Raw genomic sequence first — 12,789 nt, forward strand, 5'->3', positions numbered from 1 at the left:
CACCCCCTCTTCACCACAATATCCCCAGCATCTACAGCTGTGTTCTGGAATATTCCAGAGGCTCACCATCTATTGAATGAGTAAAAGGCATGGTGACTCAAGTTCTTTGATATAGGATTATAAATGCTATGCCATTTAAACATAGAAATGAGACTTGAGGTCCTTCTTTTGAAACAGTATAAGAAGAACAATCTATAGTTTAGAGTCAAAACTAAATTGTCACATTTGATGCAGATGGCATGCCGAAGAAAACACATGTAAAGGGATCAGCAGGGATGGGAAATGCAGAAATGTCCAGCCAAGGATACTTTTCTTTCCGGTACACATAATAGGCCATACAGACCATCCCCACAGGCAGGGATTTAGGAATCAGATGGTCCCGTTTGCAAAGAACTCATCCCATCTCCCCTTTAGTCTCTCCATTCACAAAATAGGGGGGAAATAGTATCTTCTTGACAAAGTTATTTTGAGAATTAAATAAGGCAAAACCCATTAGCACAGTCTAGGCTAAATTCTTTTCCCTTTCTTTATATTTAACTAAAATTCTTTTCTCTATAATTCCCATTAAGTGATTCTAGATTTATTCTGAAGAACATTAAGCAATTCTGTGACCATTTTCTCTAAGTGATATGGTTGTTTACATTTTTCAAGAAAAAGTAAACATTAATATCACTGTATCTAATAGCTCTCAATGACTTTGTCTTTTAATTATTGCTTTTGCCATTCAATGAAAACCATTTTTAGGAGAGAATCAAGATAAAGATTAAAGGTAGACCAGGGATGATGGCACACACCTGTAATCCAGTGGCTTGGGAGGCTGAGACTGGAGGATCCTGAGTTCAAAGCTAGCCTCAGCAAAAGTGAGATGCTAAGCAACTCAGTGAGTCCCTGTCTCTAAATAAAATACAAAATAGGACTGGGGATGTGGCTCAGTGGTCCAGTGCCCCTGAGTTTAATCCCTGGTACCAAAAAAAAAAAAAAAAAAAGAATAAAGGTAGGCTAGGTCTGTAGCTCAGTGGCAGAGTGCCTGCCTTGCATGTGTGAGGCACTGAGTTCAATCCTCAGCACCACATAAATATAAACAAATATCTATCTACCTACAACTACAAAAGTTTTAAAAAAAGAATAAAGGTGAAGATAATTACTGAATAAATTCCTCAAATATTTAAGGAATAAGATGGGTACACATCAGACTATGGCAGCTTTTTCAAAAGCAAAGAACCTAATTACTGAGCATTCACTAGGTGTCAAAAATGTGCCATCTCTTCTACTGGAGACTTGCGTGCATTTAGGGGCAAATGACCAAATAAAAATAAAATGGTTTTATCGATAAGAAACATTTAACAATCCCTTGTAAATATAAGTTCTCAAGGTAGGCAATTACAGAGACGGCTCAATGGCTCAACAGTGTAAAAGTTGCAGTCTATTGCTATTGTTCCTCTTCTCCACATTACCTTGTTTTTTTTTACAAGATGGTCTGAAAATTCCAGTTTCACATATAGACATAATATAAACTGAAGAAAGCATTTTTTCCCCTCATATGGCTCTTTTTATTAGGAAGAAAAATCTTTTCCAGATCTAACCCCTCAAGACTTCTCCTCAGACCCCCACGGAGCAGAATTGGGCCACATATCCATGCCTTTCAGTCACTGTTTCCTGATACAAATAGAAAAAAATCATGTTTTTATGACATAGATACTTAGATGAGGTTACTTATAGTTCAATGAGACCATCCCAGGACTTGAGCAGCTCGGTCTCATTCTAATGTTCTAAGGCCTTAAGGATTAATAGCTTGTCATATCTATGACCCATTTGAGATATGTCAGTTTATGCCGGCCCATAGATTGGCATACAGTCAGGTACCACATCGTGATGGTTCAATCGGAGACAACCACATTTCTGATGGGTAGACCACAAAATTATAATGGAACTAGAAAATCCTCATCATCTAACGATGGCATAGCTGTAATAGCATCCTAGGGCCATGTACCACTCCTGTTTGTGGTGATGCTAGCATAAACAAACCTACTGCACAGCCAGTTATCTAAAGTATAGCCCATACAATTAGGAACAGTACATAATACTTGTTAATAAACAACTATGTTACTGGTTTACATGCTTTTTATCATTATTTTTAAGTGTATTCCTACTTAAAAATAAAGAGTTAACAACTGGACACAGTGGCACATGCCTGTCATCCCAGCTACTCATAAGGCTCAGGCAGGAGGATCACAAGGAGGCCGGCCTTGGTAACTTAGCAAAATCTTATCTCAAAAAATAAAATAAAATAAAAAGGGCTGGAGATGTAATTCAGTAGTAGAGTGCTGCTGGGTTAAACCCCCAGTACCATGAAAAAAAATAAGCCTATTATAAAACAGTGTGCAGTGTTACTCTGGCAATGGTCTCACTTGTGTTTGCTACATCTCTGAATTACAGAGATCAAGAAATCAAAACACTACAATGAGTGATTGACCTACACCATCCAGGTTTATATAAGTGCACTCTATGATGGTCACACATGACAAATTGCCGAAGAACACAGTTCTCAGAACATTTCCTACCCTTAATCAATGCATGACAGTACTTTGCTCTAAGCTATAATGGAGAGTTCTAGAAAGCATGTATCCATATACAAACTCAGGTGAAAAACCTGCCAATGAAGAGGAAGAAATAAGTAGTGGTAGGACAATCACCACTGTTCGTCATATTTTCCAGGGCACCTGATCTATTCTAATTTTCACAATACATCTGGGAGGAAGCATTTTGTGGAAGATGAAGCCAAGGCTATAATAACTTAAGTGACTTACTTAAGGTTGGCAAACCAGTAAGGGGCGTATACAAACCCAGTTGTATGCTGGCAAACATTTAGCCAGTATAGTTCTAACATGCTCATTGGTTAACATTTTCATTGAAAACTAAAGTAAAATAACAAAGATATATGTCAGAATTTGTCAATAATGTGTGTTACTTTGTTGCTGTATTGGATGTTTTTATGCTGTTCACCATTTAACAGTTATAGACAGAATAGGCTCTTTAATTTTAATCTGCATAAAACATTTTCTCTGTCACTTTCTTAAATCTAACCCTGATCTGTGGTTTTTGCTAATTTCCAAAGTATAAATACTCCCTCCATGGTCAATTTCAACCTATCAAAGTGAAGCTGCTGAAGGCAACCCTGGGAAGAGATGTACAGTAGCACATTACATATAATTTCTACCATGCAGACACAATATGTATAAATTACCTCAAAACATGGATAACAGTAAAATGTATTAAAATAATTTGAAAGTGATGATGACTTTTTATCATACAGTACCATTATTTAAATTTTACTTAATTAGAAGTTTATATAATTTTAAATAATGGCTGTATTTAGCAAACAGCTGGCAATATTCCTGAAACTTTAACAATGTTTTCTCATGAACCAGTACAAACTGTCTGTCCACATCTTTGCCTTGCACTAAATCTAGTGCTGTCCCCCACTATTCCCTCTCCCTGTTGCCTTCATTACTAGCATGTAAAAGCTAGTGATGATTAGTGAGTGCCCAGTAGTGAGTACCCAGGAAAAACCTAGGGTACCAGTCATTACTTTCTGTGACCCTAGGTAGTAACAACCTCTCTTTTTTTCTTTTTCTTTTCCTTCCTTCCTTCCTTCCTTCCTTCCTTCCTTCCTTCCTTCCTTCCTTCCTTCCTTCCTTCTTTTTTTTTTTCTTTTAGTTATGACCTCTCTTGACACTGTTTTCTGTTTTCTCCTCTGTAAAGAATCAGAATGACAGTTCTTGGCCTGCCTACCCACAGGGGTTGTTGAGAGGATTAAAGTGGTTGGTCTATGTGGTAGTTGCTTAGAAACTGTAGAGCCAGGTACTGATAAAAGGCTCTATTATGATGGCCATTTCATCACTGGTTTTGAACCAGGCCACCATTGTTAAGGATGTAAAACATGTTACCACCTTCAAAGGTATGGTTTAGTTTAGCGCAATACAAAAGTTGAGTTGCTTAGCGCCTCGCTTTTGATGAGGCTGGCTTTGAACTTTTGATCCTCCTGACTCAGCCTCTGGTGCCACTGGGATTACAGGCACGCACCACCGTGCCTGGCCAAGAATTCTTCTTAAAGAGTCTACCCAATTTTTTTTTCAGTTGTAGATGAACACAATGTTATTTAATAAAGTTACCTATATTAGGAGCAAAATTATGTTTTCAAAGCTTATTGGTTACTATTTTCTAACTGCTGTTGGATAATCTGATGGGACAGCTCCCTGGGGCTGGAATGCTTCTCAATTTCAATAGTTGAATGAAGATCCTGTTTTATTAATTTATTTTCCAAAGCCATTGTGCTTTTGGGGATATACTCACCAAATTATTATGTATGTGTTTCCTGTCCCTGCCCCCATGGTTTCCTAATTGTTAGAGTAAAATCCTAAAGATCCAAGTTGAAACATTATTAAATTTGAATGACAATGAAATATTTACCTTGAGTTTGCTGAAGTTCTCTTTGGGCTGTATACCAGTTTTTCCTGACAAGCTCTTCTCCACATCAGGCTATTTGCCCCTGCTGATCCCTCTACTTGGAAAGATTCTTTTTTTTTTTTCCCCCTGTGGTGCTGGGGATTGAATCCAGGGTCTTGTGCATGCGAGGAAGCTCTCTACCAATCGAGCTATATCCCAGCCCCAAAACCCCATGATTCTTTTATTATTATTATTATTATTTAGTTGTAAATGATAATACCTTTTATTTATTTTTATATGGTACTGAGGATCAAACCCAGGGTCTTGCATGTGCTAGGTGAGCACTCTACCACTGAGCCATGACCCCAGCCCTCTTTAAAAAAAAAAATTAGTTGTAAACGGACACAATACCATTATTTTATTTATTTATTTTATGTAGTACTGAGGATTGAACACAGTACCTCACATGTGCTAGGCAAGCACTCTACAACTGAGCTACAGTCCAAGCCCAACTCCCAAGATTTTTTTTTTCTTTTTGGTACCAGAGATTGAACCTAGGGACACTTAACCACGGAGCCACATCCCCAGTCCTATTTTGCATTTTATTTAGAGATAAGGTCTTAGTGCCTCACTTTTGCTGAAGCTGGCTTTGAACTCAGGATCCTCTTGCCTCAGCCTCCCAAACTGCTGGGATTACAGGCATGAGCCACTGAAGCCCCATGATTCTTTACAAAACAACTCCTTTTCATCTTTCAGCTCAAATGCTACTTTCTTAGAGAGGTCTGCCCTAAAACACCTGTTTCATCTCCCTTGTCTATTTCCCTGCTTGTTGCCTCATAGCACTGTTCACAAGCTGTGGTGTCCTTTTTCTTTACTTCTTTATTATGACCCTCATTGTAAGGTCAGTTCCTCGGGGGCAGGAGATCTTGTTCATTGATGTTATTCTCTACCCTCAGTATCCAACATAGTGCCTGGCACACAGTAACTATCTGTTGAACAGATAAACTTATCTGACAAGATTCAGTATTGTAGGGCTGTGGCTATAGACACTTAATTTGAGGTGAAAGCCTATCCCAAAGATTACCCAGGACTTGCCCTGTGACATTCACAGTTGCCCATATTTCTCTCAGAGGCCAGGAGAAGATATAGAGGCAATACTAGACTGCTAACTCCCTTCTGCCCCACCCTAGCAGAGCTGCCCCTGTGATGTCACACATGACAGGATTCTCTAATCCTTTTCATTCTGTAACAGTCTTGTAAACAGCTAAGTTTTTCATAACATGATATATTAAGGGGGGAGGGAGGGAGGAGAATGGGATGGAGGATATGCCTACCCTGAACAAAATTGGTTTAGGAAGAGTATATGCTCATAAATTCATCTTCAGGAGAAAATGGGTAGCAGGAGTTCATTTGAGACTAAACTAACAAAAACAGGGATGAAAAAAATAAGAAAAAGAAAGGCAAAGGAGATAAAAAGAAGAAAGAAGAAAGGGGGAAAAGATAAAAGAAGTAAAAAAAAGAGAAGAAAAAGACACATGAAGTGGCTATGGGAGAAGAAAAAACCTACATCAGGTAGTGAAGGAGGAGGTGGAAGGAAGAGTTGGACCAACTCTTACTTGGCTTTGTAACTTTTGCATAGTGACTGGCTGCTGGGTGGAAGGATGGATGGCTCAGGGCAGGGGATTCTCAGGTTTCCCCCAGGGAAGTCACTTAAATTCCTGAGATGTATTTTGAGAGGTCCAAACAAGGCCAGGCCAAGGGTAAGTCTCCTGGATGAATTCATAATGGTAATCAGGCAACAAGAAATGTAAGCCTTTTCTTTAAATCAGGATTGTAGAGGAAAGGGAAAGTACTATGAAGCAGACTAAGCTTTAGATTGGTCTTTATAGTCTCTGTCCTCACCTCAAGTCTCTCAATTACTAGGCTATTAATATACAGTAAATTCAAGACTTTTTTTAAAAAAATTTTTTTTAGCTGTAGATGGACACAATACCTTTATTTTATTTTTATGTGGTTGCAGGGGATCGAACCCAGTGCCTCACACATGCTAGGCAAGCACTCTACCACTGGGCCACAACCCTGTCCCAAACTCAGGACTTTAAAGCTAATCTTTCACATAACCTCCTTCCTCTTAGCCAAACTGAAATATACAAACAGATTTCCAAAGCAGAATAGGAGAATTTTATAGGATACCTATATAAAACACTAAAATATAGTCAATGCCAAAATAGTCCCAACAGATTTTTCACAAAAACTTACTATGAACATTTGTTGGAGGCTTTAACAAAGTCTTATAGTTAGAAGAAGAAGGAGGAGGAGGAGGAGGAGGAGGAGGAGGAGGAGGAGGAGGAGAATTATTATTATTTTAACCTTCATTTTTTTTCAATGCTCTTTTTTGCTTCTTCTACATATTTTGTCCTTTCCCATTTAGCTTAGAATTTAATAATATTAAAGGGAATATCATAGTATCAAGCATACTTAATCAGATAATATTTTTGTTCCAGATTTTAAAATGTTAATCTTATATCCACAAGTTTCCTAATACTACAAAACTATATCCACAAGTAAGATATATCCACAAGGGAGGTACAGCTTGATTGTGCTACATCGTGCAGTCTCTTTAAAAATCTCTTCATGTTCATTTTTTTTTACTATTTTTTAAAATCTCTTCTGCTACAATTGACCCAGATTCTCCTACAACTGTAGAAAAGAGAAATGAAGGGTATGAAAGCCTAAAGGAAGAAAGCTGAAAGACAGGCAAGAACTTCAGGTTCTCTAAAGTCTACTACTGCCATTAGTGAGCCAGATTCAGTCTTCTAAATAAGAAAATTTGATTTGAAGAACTCTCCAAGTGGTGGTTGCCACATGGGCTTTTCTATTTCAGAATGTTAATGAGTCCACTAGCATGCTAATCATGCTGTTACTTGTCTGAAGTATTAAGGATTTCAATAAGGCAGAGTTTCTAAGATCTTTGATCTAATTTCTTTTCATTTTTGGCAGGTGTATAGAGAATTAAGAAATGTGTCCTCAAATGATACTGGGACCAAATGCATACTGAATTTTATTTTTCCTTAGTATACCTGGAAAAGATCCACCTTCATCTTCCTCTAAGAAATTCTAATCCCCACCACACACCAGTGGCTGATGATATTTGATTCTGGTTTAGGTCTCTGGTCTAAAAGTGAAGGGAACAGAACTTTTTCCAAAAAATCATGTTGGAAAAATTAGAAGAGTCTTCTACAACTTTAAATGCAGCTAAATAATGTCTGCAGAATGAGAGAAAAATTCGGGTAGTTTTAGATCTAAGAATTAGGGTAACTGATTTTAACAGATACAAAGTAACAGGATGCAAATTGCTATAGTAAGCTCCTCACCTTTTTACTGGCCAGAATTCAATTTGGCTAGTGTTTTGGATGTTCTTTTTAAAGTTGCCTCCTACAATTAATATTTAGGTTTTCTTTGTTAAGTGCCAGAAAATCTTTTAAAAGTACGGAGTTTTCTTTTAAACTTCTGTTCCTGCAAATGTGGTGTAAGGGTTAAGCCTCTGACGAGAGAAAGAAAGGCACCCGAGCCAATAAGAACCTGTGCTGGTGATGTACTGCTTTCTAGTTCTGATTCATTGGCTGCCCAGGGTTTGTCATTCTATCCCCGGCGTCAGCAAGCAGCGTGGGTCGGGTTTTCTGTGGTCTAGCTAGCTAAACTGGATTTTGGTGGCCTGCACGTGCAGTTTCAATTAACTGTAGCTCATTTCTAGCTCTTCACAGAAGCAGCTGTAACTATTCTGATTATCCTCCAGCTTTTGAAAAACCCTTGGTTTCTTTAACCTTACTGGAGGTCGTTGGAGGTTCTCAGTGACAGAATCACGTGACTAACATGTGCAAATATACAATGTGGAATCCCAGCAGCTACAGAGCGAAAACCTGCCAGAAACTCAGCATGTGCCCCGTGCGAGAATCATTTGCACTCGCATGTGAGTGGATGATAGGGCACGTGTATTTTTGTTCTTCGGGACTCAAGGTGTGTGTCGTGGCACCTGCATGAGCCTCCTAGGTTCACTGGGGAAGGATGGCACCGGAGATGTGGGGCCTTGAGGGCTGGGAGCTGGCTGCTACCTGGACCGATTTCGCTTTAAAAGGGAGAGCGACTGCTCCCGAGCGAAAACACAAAGCTCCGGACTGGTCCTCGACGCTGCTAGGCAGCGTCTTCACTGTGGGGTTTATATTTTCAGGCAGACGGAAGAGCCTAGGTCCGAGGCGTAGCTTCCAAGTCTCGGCTCCACCAACAGCCAGATTGAGAGGTTCTCAATCCACGGGGCTCGGAACAGTAGCGCACACTCTGTCCAGACCCTGGCGCCGGAGCGTGAAAGTCCCGGTCCTGGCTCTGATCCCGGATTCTGACGCTCCCTACGTCCCCAACCTGGGGCGCCGGCAGCGAAGCAGAGGCGGCGAACGAAGCTGGGTAGGGCAGTGACGTCATCTGCGGTCGCCCCTCCCCCTCCTGCCGGCCCTCGCCGCAGTTCCTGCCCTACGACATCCGGGTCTCTCCAGCTGCTTTGCCGAGCCGCAGCTGTAGCGGCGGAGGAGCCGGCGGGGCGGAGCGGACGAGGGAGTGGGGGAGGGGCGGCGCCGTCGTGAGCGCGCCTGCGCGGGGCCGCGCTAGAGGCGGCGGCGGCGCTAGGGACGGGAGCGCGCGCAGGAGCTAGAGAGCAGTGGTCTCCGCGCCGGCCCGGTCCGCAGCTTCGGGTGCTTCGGCGGCTGCAGCTCCGGAACGGGTGGTTGGGGAGGGGGGTGGGGGGACGCCAGGCAGGTGGGGTGCGAAAGCGATGAATCCTCGGCTTTTCCTCCTCCTTCTCCGGGACCCGCTCTCTGCCTCCCGCTCCAACGCCCGGATGATCTGAACCGCGAGGGCGCCGAGAGCCGGGGGCCCGGACGAAGCCCGGCTCCTCCCCTCCTCCGCCCCCTCCCCGGGCCGCCGCCGCCGCCGCCGCCGTGACCCCCTCCTCGCCCCTTCCCCGGCCGCAGTTGCTGCCGTCGCCGCTGCCTCGGCCGACCAGAGACCTGCCCGCCCGCGGCTGCTCCGGGTAAGCGCGGCGCTGGGGCCGCGGGCGGGCGGGCGGGCGGGCCTGCGCGGCCGCGGCGGCGGACAGGCCTGGGGCCTGTAAACAAGCCGGGCGTCTGCCCGGGCGCTCCCGGGAGGAGACGCGACAACTCCACCCCCTGGCCTGGCCTCTTCCCCGGCGGCGGGCGGCGAGGGGTTAAGGCTCCGCGAGGGCGGCGGCGGGAGGCGGGGGCGGAGTGTTTGTGGCGGCGGCGCGGGGAGGGGGCGCGACCCTCCGGCCGTCGGCGACCGGGCGGGGTGCTTGTGGCGGCGACGCGGGCGAGAGCCGCGGGCTGGCCTGACCCGGGAGCTGCCGCGGGACTTTTCCCGAGCTGCGAGGGAGTGGCGGGCGTCCCACCGGCTCCCGGTGTTCGGGGCTCCAACCCTCAGGGGGTGGGGGTGGCGCTAAGCTTCCTTTGAACCGGACTTGAGCCTCAAAACACCAGATTTGGACAATTTGCTTCTGGTTTTACTGGGGGCAGGGCTGAGAGTGAGGCTTCTTCCGAACTCAAGTCAATGATGCCTTCCAGTTCATTCATTATTAAGGCATTGAGCAAGTGAAGTAAAATTCTACTGATTTCTTATCCTTTTAGCCGTGTAAATTGGGTAAAAGTTCTTGATGTTAGTTGATTGAAGTAGGGTTCTGTTCTGCTTGTACATTTTAAAGAAACTTGTAGCTTTTTCTTGAAAGACAGCTGGTTGTAGAGTCCTCTAGTAACCACAGTTTTAGATAGGTTTTGAAAATTTCATCACTCAAGACATTTTTCTCCTCTCCTTTAGAGATCCACAAAGGTCACATATTTGAGTTGTCCAAGCAAAGGAATCTGTGTGCCACCCTCACCCCAAGTTTCCTGCTAATTGGAATAATGGGACGAATGAGTTTTAAAACGTTATTATAAAAGTATGAAAGACAGTTATTGTTTGCACAGAATAAATGATTTTCACATTATTAAAAAAGTAAGAAATTTTAAAATAATTGTTCTGAAAGAAAAGCCATACTCTTTAAACTTCCAGTGCTCCCAAGAATCAAGCAGGGCTGGTCCCCCCAATTCCCTTTATCTCTACACTTCAGCTTCATACTTTTTTCTTTCTACATATTGGTCTTTTTCCAAAGACTCTATTTCTGTAATTCCTTATTTTACAGAATACAAAACTGAAACGAGGGAGCTAATAACCCACTCCACTCCCTTTTTTCTAATCTCAGATGTTACCTTTACTGACTTAATGTTTCCTTTGTCAGTAAATACTTTGAAGCACAAAGTAACATTTCTTTCCTGATGTTAATAGTTATGTTCTTACAGTTCTATCCCCGCCCCCCCCCCTCTATCTGGTTAAACAGTCCTGTAGGGATGATTACTTTAAACCTTGAAGTTTACAACAAAGCCATATTATTGAAACTGTAATGAAATGCAGGTGGAAATTGCTTAAAACTTTTTTATTTGATATTTTTTAAGCATTTGTACATTAATGAAGTAATTATGGAAGTGATATATATGTATACACACACACACACATCTGTATATGTTTGAGAAATTGACTACTAACCGGAGTCATCAAATTTTTACATGGCTTGAATCTTTTATATATTTTTACATGGATTGTATCATTTTATATTTTAGTATGAAGGGCTGAACTGAAGATGGTAATTATAGTATAACCTGTTGATGGGCTCACTGCACTAGGAGACAAAAATTGTTTAGTCATGGCTGTGCTCCAAAACACGTGTCCATGGACAGGTCCTTTAACCTTTTGAATCTCAATTTCCAAGTCAGTAAAGTAAAAGGGGTAGATTATATTGTCACATGTACTATCCAATTTTTTTGACATTGTGTGTCTCTTCAAATACCTTTAAAATAAATATCTGGCATATGCCAGACACTTAGATGTTTCAGCATTATAAAGCTGATTTAGGGTTCTGTTTTATTTAAAAGAAAAAATTGGGGGGGGGGGCTGGGGTTGTGGTTCAGTGGTAGAGCACTTGCCTAGCAAGTGTGAGGCACTGGGTTCTATCCTCAGCACTACATAAAAATAAATAAAATAAAGATGATGTGTCCATCTACAACTAAAAAATAAATTAATTAAAAAATGAAAAAGTTGGTGATTGTTCTTTAGGAAAACTATTCCTGTAGGTAGCCTTCATTGATTTTTCTGTTGGGATTGAGAAATCTGGATAAACTTACAGTAGGAAGGAAGGTGGAGATTCCAGTAGAGACAAAGTGTGATTGAGACAACTGGTTTGAACAAGCTCAGGACCCTTGGTAGATAGAAGGGAAGGGTATTATAAGAACACTTTGTGCTGAGCGCAATGGAGCAGACCTGTAGTTGGAGGCTAAGAGCGGAAGATCGCCAGCCTCAGCACCAGTGAGGTGCTAAGCAACTCAGTGAGACCCTGTCTCTAAATAAAATACAAAATAGGACTGGGGATGTAGCTTAGTGGTGGAGTGCCACTGAGTTTAGTCCCCGCAAAAAACAAGAGCACATTGTGAAGGTTTTTCTGTCAGTTCAAGCTGGGTCTTGATTTTGTTTTGTTAAATTCTGTTTGAAAAACTGTTCTCTAATATCTCATTTTAACCCCCCCCCCAAAGAAATCTCTAGATAGCATCTCATTTCTATCATACTGTAAATATTGCTGAGCAGATATTAAATACCTATATTCTTTGAATTTGTTCAGACTATGCCAAGGCTGTTATTCTGGTTTAACTATGAATATTTGAACTAAAGACTAACAGGCCTACAGGGAGCTTGTTACCTGAAATGCTCACCTATAAGAGACAGATTGTTTAAGGTGTTAGTGTGTGCTGATGTAAAAATAATTAATTTTAAGGTGATATTTTGATGTTCTCTTCAAATGATTATCTACTTCCTGGGCAGGGGACTCTCATCATCTTTTTTTTTTTTTTCTTTTTGGTACAGGGATTGAACTCGGGAGCACTGGGCCACTGAGCCACATCCCCAGGCCATTATGTATTTTATTTAGAGACTGAGTCTCCCTGAGTTGCTTAGTGCTTCACCATTGCTGAGCCTGGCTTTGAACCCTCCATCCTCCTGTCTCAGCCTCCCAAAATGCTGGGATTACAGGCATACGCACCGCACCCAGTGACTCTTGTCATTTTTAATCACATCAGGAGATAGTCTTTTAAAAAAGAAAAGCAGCCCAAGTAGACTTTTGGAGGAGTTACACAAGAAGATAAAATAAGGTGTGTCCCTGTGAAATATGTGGATCTTTGGAGAGGGGAGGGCATGTGG

General features: G+C 42.1%; 1 protein-coding gene across 3 annotated transcripts in view; it reads left to right on the forward strand.

The window, feature by feature from the left end:
• Positions 1–9,379: 9,379 nt before the first annotated feature.
• The window catches only part of PPM1A (protein phosphatase, Mg2+/Mn2+ dependent 1A), a gene marked incomplete at its 3' end in the record, with an annotated part of 50,093 nt that continues 46,683 nt past the window's right edge, over positions 9,380–12,789 (forward strand). For all 3 annotated transcript variants that reach the window (XR_014021346.1, XM_081288976.1, XM_081288975.1), the window contains exon 1: positions 9,380–9,526. The remainder of the gene's footprint in view (positions 9,527–12,789) is intronic.

This window comes from Spermophilus citellus (assembly GCF_964194105.1).
Source record: "Spermophilus citellus genome assembly, chromosome: 4".
NCBI classification, from domain to species: Eukaryota; Metazoa; Chordata; class Mammalia; order Rodentia; family Sciuridae; genus Spermophilus; species Spermophilus citellus.